Source organism: Mesoplodon mirus (assembly GCF_964341445.2).
Source record: "Mesoplodon mirus genome assembly, chromosome: 2".
Lineage (NCBI taxonomy): Eukaryota > Metazoa > Chordata > Mammalia > Artiodactyla > Ziphiidae > Mesoplodon > Mesoplodon mirus.
Window position 1 is genome coordinate 137,828,422 of NC_138977.1, and position 9,137 is coordinate 137,837,558.

Here is a 9,137-nt window from a genome sequence, read left to right on the forward strand (position 1 = left end):
CCCAGTAATGGGATAGCTGGATCATGTGGTAGTTCTATTTTTAGTTTTTTAAGGAACGTCCATAGTGGCTGTATGAATTTACATTCCCAAAATGGTGCAAGAGCGTTCCCTTTTCTCCATACCCTCTCCAGCATTTATTGTTTGTAGATTTTTTTTACATATTTATTGGAGTATAATTGCTTAACAATGGTGTATTAGTTTCTGCTTTATAACAAAGTGAATCAGTTATACATATACATCTGTTCCCATATCCCCTCCCTCTTGCGTCTCCCTCCCACCCTCCCTATCCCACCCCTCCAGGCAGTCACAAAGCACCGAGCTGATCTCCCTGTGCTATGCGGCTGCTTCCCACTAGCTATCTACCTTACGTTTGGTACTGTATATATGTCCATGCCTCTCTTTCGCTTTGTCACAGCTCACCCTTCCCCCTCCCCATAACCTCAAGTCCATTCTCTAGTAGGTCTGTGTCTTTATTCCTGTCTTACCCCTAGGTTCTTCATGACATTTTCTTTTTTTTTTCTTAAATTCCATATATATGTGTTAGCATACGGTATTTGTCTTTCTCTTTCTGACTTACTTCACTCTGTATGACAGACTCTAAGTCTATCCATCTCATTACAAATAGCTCAATTTCGTTTCTTTTTATGGCTGAGTAATATTCCATTGTATATATGTGCCACATCTTCTTTACCCATTCATCCGATGATGGACAGTTAGGTTGTTTCCATCTCCGGGCTATTGTAAATAGGGCTGCTATGAACGTTTTGGCACATGACTCTTTTTGAATTATGGTCTTCTCAGGGTATATGCCCAGTAGTGGGATTGCTGGGTCATATGGTAGTTCTATTTGTAGTTTTTTAAGGAAGCCCCATACTATTCTCCATAGTGGCTGTACCAGTTCACATACCCACTGGCAGTGCAAGAGTGTTCCCTTTTTTCCACACCCTCTCCAGCATTTATTGTTTCTAGATTTTTTGATGATGGCCATTCTGACTGGTGTGAGATGATATCTCATTATAGTTTTGATTTGCATTTCTCTAATGATTAAAGATGTTGAGCATTCTTTCATGTGTTTGTTGGCAGTCTGTATATCTTCTGTGGAGAAATGTCTACTTAAGTCTTCTGCCCATTTTTGGATTGGGTTGTTTGTTTTTTTGTTATTGAGCTGCATGAGCTGCTTATAAATTTTGGAGATTAATCCTTTGTCAGTTGCTTCATTTGCAAATATTTTCTCCCATTCTGAGGGTTGTCTTTTGGTCTTGTTTATGGTTTCCTTTGCTGTGCAAAAGCTTTGAAGTTTCATTAGGTCCCATGTGTTTACTTTTGTTTTTATTTCCATTTCTCTAGGAGGTGGGTCAAAAAGGCTCTTGCTGTGATTTATGTCATAGTGTGTTCTGCCTATGTTTTCCTCTAAGAGTTTTATGGTGTCTGGCCTTACATTTAGGTCCTTAATCCATTTTGAGTTTATTTTTGTGTATGGTGTTAGGAAGTGTTCTAATTTCATTCTTTTACATGTAACTGTCCAGTTTTTCCAGCACCACTTATTGAAGAGACTGTCTTTTCTCCATTGTATATTCTTGCCCCTTTTGTCAAAGATAAGGTAACCGTATATGCGTGGGTTTATCTCTGTGTTTTCCATCCTGTTCCATTGATCTATATTTCTGTTTTTGTGCCAGTACCATACTGTCTTGATTACTGTAGCTTTGTAGTATAGTCTGAAGTCGCTTTGGCTACTTGGGGTCATTTGTGTTTCCATACAAATTGTGCAACTTTTTGTTCTAGTTCTGTGAAAAATGCCATTGGTAGCTTGATACGGATTACATTGAATCTGTAGATTGCTTTGGGTAGTATAGTCATTTTCACAATGTTGATTCCTCCAATCCAAGAACATGGTATATCTCTCCATTTGTTTGTACCATCTTTAATTTCTTTCATCAGTGTCTTATAATTTTCTGCATACAGGTCCTTTGTCTCCTTAGGAAGGTTTATTCCCAGGTATTTTATTCTTTGTGTTGCAGTGGTAAATGGGATTATTTCCTTAATTTCTCTTTCTGATTTTTCATCATTAGTGTATAGGAATGCAAGAGATTTCTGTGCCTTAATTTTGTATCCTGCTACTTTACTAAATTCATTGATTAGCTCTAGTAGTTTTCTGGTGGCATTTTTAGGATTCTCTATGTACAGTATCATGTTATCTGCACACAGTGACAGTTTTACTTCCTTCTTTTCTGAGTTGGATTCCTTTTATTTCTTTTTCTTCTCTGACTGCTGTGACTAAAACTTCTGAAACTATGTTGAATAATAGTGGTGAGAGTGGGCAACCTTGACTTGTTCCTGATCTTAGAGGAAATGTTTTCAGTTTTTCACCATTGAGACTGATGTTGGCTGTGGGTTTGTCATATTATTATGTTGAGGTATGTTCCTGCTGTGCCTACTTTCTGGAGAGTTTTTATCACAAATGGGTGTTGAATCTTGTCAAAAGATTTTTCTGTATCTATTGAGATTATTGTATGAATTTTATCCTTCAGTTTGTTAATATGGTGTACCACCTTGATTGATTTGCATATATTGAAGAATCCTTGCGCTCCTGGGATAAACCCCACTTGATCATGGTGTATGATCCTTTTAATGTGCTGTTGGATTCTGTCTGCTAGTATTTTGTTAAGGATTTTTGCATCTACGTTCATCAGTGATATTGGCCTGTAGTTTTCTTTTTTTGTGACATCTTTGTCTGGTTTTGGTATGAGGGTGATGGTGGTCTCGTAGAATGAGTTTGGGAGTGTTCCTCCCTCTACTATATTTGAAAGGGTTTGAGAAGGATAGGTGTTAACTCTTTTCTAAATGTTTGATAGAATTCACCTGTGAAGCCATCTGGTCTTAGGCTTTGTTTTTTGGAAGATTTTTAATCACACTTTCAATTTCACTGCTTGTGATTGGTCTCTTCATATTTTCTATTTCTTTCTGGTTCAGTCTTGGAAGTTCTACTTTTCTGAGAATTTGTCCATTTCTTCCAGGTTGTCCATTTTATTGACATATAGTTGCTTGTAGTAATCTCTCATGAGCCTTTGTATTTCTGCAGTGTCTGTTGTTACTTCTCCTTTTTCATTTCTAATTCTGATGATTTGGGTCTTCTCCCATTTTTCTTGATGAGTCTGGCTAATGGTTTTTCAATTTTGTTTATCTTCTCAAAGAACCAGCTTTTAGTTTTATTAATCTTTGCTATCATTTCCTTCATTTCCTTTTCATTTATTTCTGATCTGATCTTTATGATTTCTTTCCTTCTGCTAACTTTGGGGGTTTTTTTTTGTTCTTCTCTCTCTAATTGCTTTAGGTGTAAGGTTAGGTTTTTTATTTAAGATTTTTCTTGTTTCTTGATGTAGGATTGTACTGCTATAAGCTTCCCTCTTAGAACACTTTTGCTGCATCCCATAGGTTTTGGGTCATCGTGGTTTCATTGTCATTTGTTTCTAGATATTTTTGATTTCCTCTTTGATTTCTTTAGTGATCTCTTGGTTACTTAGTAGTGTGTTGTTTAGCCTCCAAGTGCTTGTATCTTTTACAGATTTTTCCTGTAATTGATATCTAGTCTCATAGCATTTTGGTCGGGAAAGATACTTGATATGATGTCAATTTTGTTACATTTACTGAGGCTTGATTTGTGACCCAAGATCTGATCTATCCTGGAGAATGTTCCATGAGCACTTGAGAAGAAAGTGTATTCTGCTGTTTTTGGATGGAATGTTCTATAAATATCAATTAAGTCTATCTGGTCTAATGTGTCTTTTAAAGCTTGTGTTTCCTTATTTATTTTCATTTTGATGATCTCTCCATTGGTGAAAGTGGGGTGTTAAAGTCCCCTACTATTATTGTGTTACTGTCGATTTCCCCTTTTATGGCTGTTAGTATTTGCCTTATGTATTGAGGTGCTCCTATGTTGGGTGCATAAATATTTACAATTGTTATAACTTCTTCTTGGATTTATGCCTTGAGCATTATGTAGTGTTTTGCTTTGTCTCTTGTAATAGTCTTTATTTTAAAATCTATTTTGTTTGATATGAGTATTGCTGCTCTAGCTTTCTTTTGATTTCCATTTGCATGGAGTATCTTTTTGCCTCCCCTCACTTTCAATCTGTATGTTTCCCTAGGTCTGAAGTGGTTCTGCTGTAGACAGCATGTATATGGGTCTTGTTTTTGTATCCATTCAGCCAGTCTGTGTCTTTTGGTTGGAGCATTTAATCCATTTACATTTAAGGTAATTATCGATATGTATGTTCCTATTACCATTTTCTTAATTGTTTTGGATTTGTTATTGTAGGTCTTTTCCTTCCCTTGTGTTTTCCACCTAGAGAAGTTCCTTTAGCATTTGTTGTAAAGCTGGTTTAGTGGTGCTGAATTCTCTTAACTTTTGCTTGTCTGTAAAGGTTTAATTTCTCCATCAAATCTGAATGAGATCCTTGCTGAGTAGAGTAATCTTGGTTGTAGGTTTTTCCCTTTTATCACTTTACATATGTCCTTCCACCTCCTTCTGGCTTGCAGAGTTTCTGCTGAAAGTTCAGCTGTTAACCTTATGGAGATTCCCTGTATGTTATTTGTTTCCGTTCCCTTGTTGTATTTAATATTTTTTTCATTGAATTTAGTTTCTGTTAGTTTGATTAATATGTGTCTTGGTGTGTTTCTCCTTGGATTTATCCTGTATTGGACTCTGCATTTCCTGGACTTGATTGAGTATTTCCTTTCCCATGTTAGGGAAGTTTTCAACGACAATCTCTTCAAATATTTTCCCAGACCCTTTCTTTTTATCTTCTTCTTCTGAGACCCCTATAATTCGAATGTTTGTATGTTTAATGTTGCCCCAGAGGTCTCTGAGACTGTCCTTAATTCTTTTCATTCTTTTTTTTTTTATTCTGCTCTGTGGCAGTTATTTCCACTCTTTTATCTTCCAGGTCACTTATTCTTTCTTCTGCCTCAGTTATTCTGCTATTGATTTCTTCTAGAGTATTTTTAATTTCAGTTATTGTGTTATTCATCATTGTTTGTTTACTCTTTAGTTCTTCTAGGTCCTTGTTAAATGTTTCTAGTATTTTCTCCATTCTGTTTCGAAGATTTTGGATCATCCTTATTGTCGTTACTCTGAATTCTTTTTCAGGTAGACCACCTATTTCCTCTTCATTTATTTGGTCTGGTGGGTTTTTACCTTGTTTCTTCATCTGCTGCATACTTCTCTGTTTTCTCATTTTGTTTAACTTACTGTTTGCAGTCTTCTTTTCATAGGTTGCAGGTTCATAGTTCTCGTTATTTTTGGTGTCTGCCCCCAGTGACTGAGGTTGGCTCAGTGGCTTGTGTAAGCTTCCTGGTGGAGGGGACTGGTGCCTGTTCTGGTGGGTGGGGCTGTATCTTGTCCTTCTGTTGGGCAGAGCTACATCCCGTTGTGTGTTTTGGAGTGTCTTTGAAGTTAGTATGACTTTAGGCAGCCTCTCTGCTAATGGGTGAGTTTGTGTTCCTGTCTTGCTAGTTTTTTGGCATGGGGTATCCAGCACTGGATCTTGCTGGCCTTTGGGTGCAGTTGGGTCTTAGTACTGAGATGAATATCTTTGGGAGAGCTCTCGCCGATTGATATTACGTGGGGCTGGAGGTTTCTTGTCGTTCAATGTCCTGGACTTGGCCCTCCCACCTTGAAGTCTCAGGCCCGACACCCAGCCAGGGCACCAAGACCCTGCTAGCCACATGGCTCAGAAGAAAAAGAAGAGAGAAAAAAAAAACAAAAAAAAAAGTAACAAGACAAAAACAAAAACAGAAAAATGACAGACAGAACCCTAGGACAAATGGTAAAAGCAAACCTATACAGACAATATCACACAAAGAAGCATACACATACACACTCACAAAAAGACAAAATGGAAAAAAAAATGTTTATATATATATATATAAGAAAAGGAAGAGAGCAACCAAACCAATAAACAAATCCACCAATGATAATAAGCACTAAATACTATACTAAGATAAACGTAACACCAGAAACAAATTAGACATAGAAGGCTAACCCCAAGTCTACAGTTTTTCCCAAAGTCCATTGTCTTAATTTTGGGAATGCTTGTTGTCTATTCAGGTATTCTTCAGATGCAGGGTTTATCAAGTTGATTGTGGGGATTCAATCTGCTGCTCCTGAGGCTGCATGGAAAAATTTCCCTTTGTTTTCTTTGTTTTCACAGCTCCTGGGATTCAGCTTTGGTTTTGGCCCTGCCTCTGCATGTAGGTCACCCTCAGGTGACTGTTCCTCACCCAGACAGGAGGGGGTTAAAGCAGCAGCTAATTAGGGCTCTCTTGCTCACTCAGGCCAGGGGGAGGGAGGGGTAGAGTAATATTAATTGGAATGCAGGGCAAGCCTGCAGCAGCAGAGGCTGGCATGACATTGCACCAGCCTGAGGTGCGCCGTGTGTTCTCCCAGGGAAGTTGTCCCTGGATATCGGGACCCTGGCAGTGGCATGCTGCACAGGCTCCTGGGGGATGTGGATAGTGACCTGCGCTTGCACACAGGATTCTTGGTGGCAGCAGTAGCAGCCTTAGAGTTTCATACCTGTCTCTGTGGTCCAAGCTGATAGCCACTGCTCGTGACTGTCTCTGGAGCTCATTTAGGCGGTACTCTGCCTTCTGTGGGCACAGGGGGAAGGAATCCCCTCTCCTCTCACACCCCAAAACAAAGGTCTTTTGCCTCTTAGGCAGGTCCAGACTTTTTCCCGGACTCCCTCCCGGCTAGCTGTGGTGCACTAGCTCCCTTCAGGCTGTGTTCACGCAGCCAACCCCAGTCCTCTCCCTGGGATCTGACCTCCGAAGCCCAAGCCTCAGTTTCCAGCCCCCACCTGCCCTGGTGTTTGAGCAGACAAGCCTCTCAGGCTGGTGAGTGCTGGTCGGCCCTGATCCTCTGTGTGGGAATCTCTCTGCTTTGCCCTCTGCACCCCTGTTGCTACACTCTCCTTTTGGGCTCCAAAGCTTTCCCCCCACCCACCCACTGTCTCTGCCAGTGAAGGGGCTTCCTAGTGTGTGGAAACTTTTCCTCCTTCAGAGCTCTCTCCCAGAGGTACAGGTCCCTTCCCTATTCTTTTGTCTCTGTTTTTTCTTTTTTCTTTTGCCCTACCCAGGTACGTGGTGATTTTCTTGCCTTTGGGAAGTCTGAGGTCTTCTGCCAGTGTTCAGTAGGTGTTCTGTAGGAGTTTTTCCACATGTAGATGTATTTTGATGTATTTATGGGGAGAAAGATGATCTCCACGTCTTACTCCTCTGCCATCTTGAAGGTCCAGCCTCTCTTTCTTTCTTTCTTTCTTTTTCTTTCTTTCTTTCTTTCTTTCTTTCTTTCTTTCTTTCTTTCTTTCTTCCTTTCTTTCTTTCCTTCCTTCCTTCCTTCCTTCCTCCCTTCCTTCTTTCTCTGTTTTGAAAGAGTAACCATTGTTTCTAGAAAACATTTTTCTAAGCCAAGTATGTCCTCTCAGAAGACAAAGAATGACTGGGGGAAGGGGAAAGTTAGTTGTTACTGATTCTCTGCTAATTCCTTGTGCCCAGTCGCATCCTTACCTTCCTGCCTCTTCAGTCTGCCAGCCTCAGATTCAGAGCCATCATTACTCTAAGGGGAGGGGGCCCAAGGAGACCTCCCACCCCAAGCACAGGGAGTGAATATGAAAGGTGTTAAATTCTTTCCCTTGTTCTATTTCTGTAACAGCTCAATTCTGTGACATGAAAATCTCCCTTTCTGTCTTAAAATCATCTGTACAGACAGATGCAAAGCTGTAACTCATTAAGCATTGCCCCCAACTGATTGCTAAGGAACCTAAACATAACAGAGGAGGGTGTTGGGAATTTGAGGAAATTGTTTCAGAGAAGAAAAAGAAATAGAACTAAGGCAGAAAAACCTCAACTGGTGATTGGGGATTAGGGAACCAAGGGGGAGATGTTGTTTTTCAAATGGAGAAAGACTATTTTTGAGAAAGCCTTCAGACAAGTCATGGGATTAGCAAAACTCTAGGGTGGAAAGCCCATGAACAGTGGCCAGCCCTGGGCAAATGATCTTCCTCATTATGAATATTCTCTTCTTCCTTTTTGACACTCGCTGAGTCTCATTCTTTTTCACAGTGACTGGTCAAATAATTCCAGCTAAGATATAGTCAAGAGCAGTTTAAAATAGATTTGGTCCATTCAAGTATGTATAGTTCAAGTTTGGGGAGAGAGGATGAGAGGAACAGCATGGTAGATTTAAACCCTGACACTGGTTCTATAAAACTGAACCTGTGTACCTCAGATTGGGACTTGAACCCACAGGCCAGGACTTGAACTCAGCCAAAAACTGAGATTGGGACTTGAATCCATGGTCTTTTAACTGAAATCACACACCTGGTCTCAGGACTTAATGAAGCTTAGGTTCTTGATGTCTCATCACAGAAACAATTTGGTGAGAGACAAAGTGATAGGTAAGAAGTGGATTTATTTAGAGAGAAACACACTCCCCATACAGAGTGTGGGCCACCTCAGAAGGCAAGAGGCCTTGGGAGAAACACACTCCACAGACAGAATGTGGGCTATCTCAGAAGGGGAGAGAGGCCCTAGGGTATGGGGTTGTCAGTTTTTATAGGGGTGGGTAATTTCATAGGTTAATGAGTGGGAGGACTATTCCAGCTATTTTGGTGAAGGGGTGGGGATTTCCAGAAATTGGGCCACCATCCACTTTTTGACCTTTATGGTTGGCCTTGGAACTGTCATGGCTCCTGTGGGTGTGTCATTTAGCTTGCTGATGTGTTACAATGAGGGTATACTGAGGCTGAAGGTCTAGTGGAAGTCAACTCATCTGCCGTTTTGGACCTATTTGGCTGTAATCAGTTTTTTTTAAAATTAATTAATTAATTAATTTATATTTTTGGCTGTGTTGGGTCTTTGTTGCTGTGCGTGGGCTTTCTCTAGTTGCGGCGAGCAGGGGCTTCTCTTTGTTGTGGTGCATGGGCTTCTCGTTGGAGTGGCCTCTCTTGTTGTGGAGCATGGGCTCTAGGCACACAGGCTTCAGTAGTTGTGGCGTGTGGGCTCAGTAGTTGTGGCGCACGGGCTTAGTTACTCCGTGGTATGCGGGATCTTCCCAGACCAGTACTTGAACCTGTGTC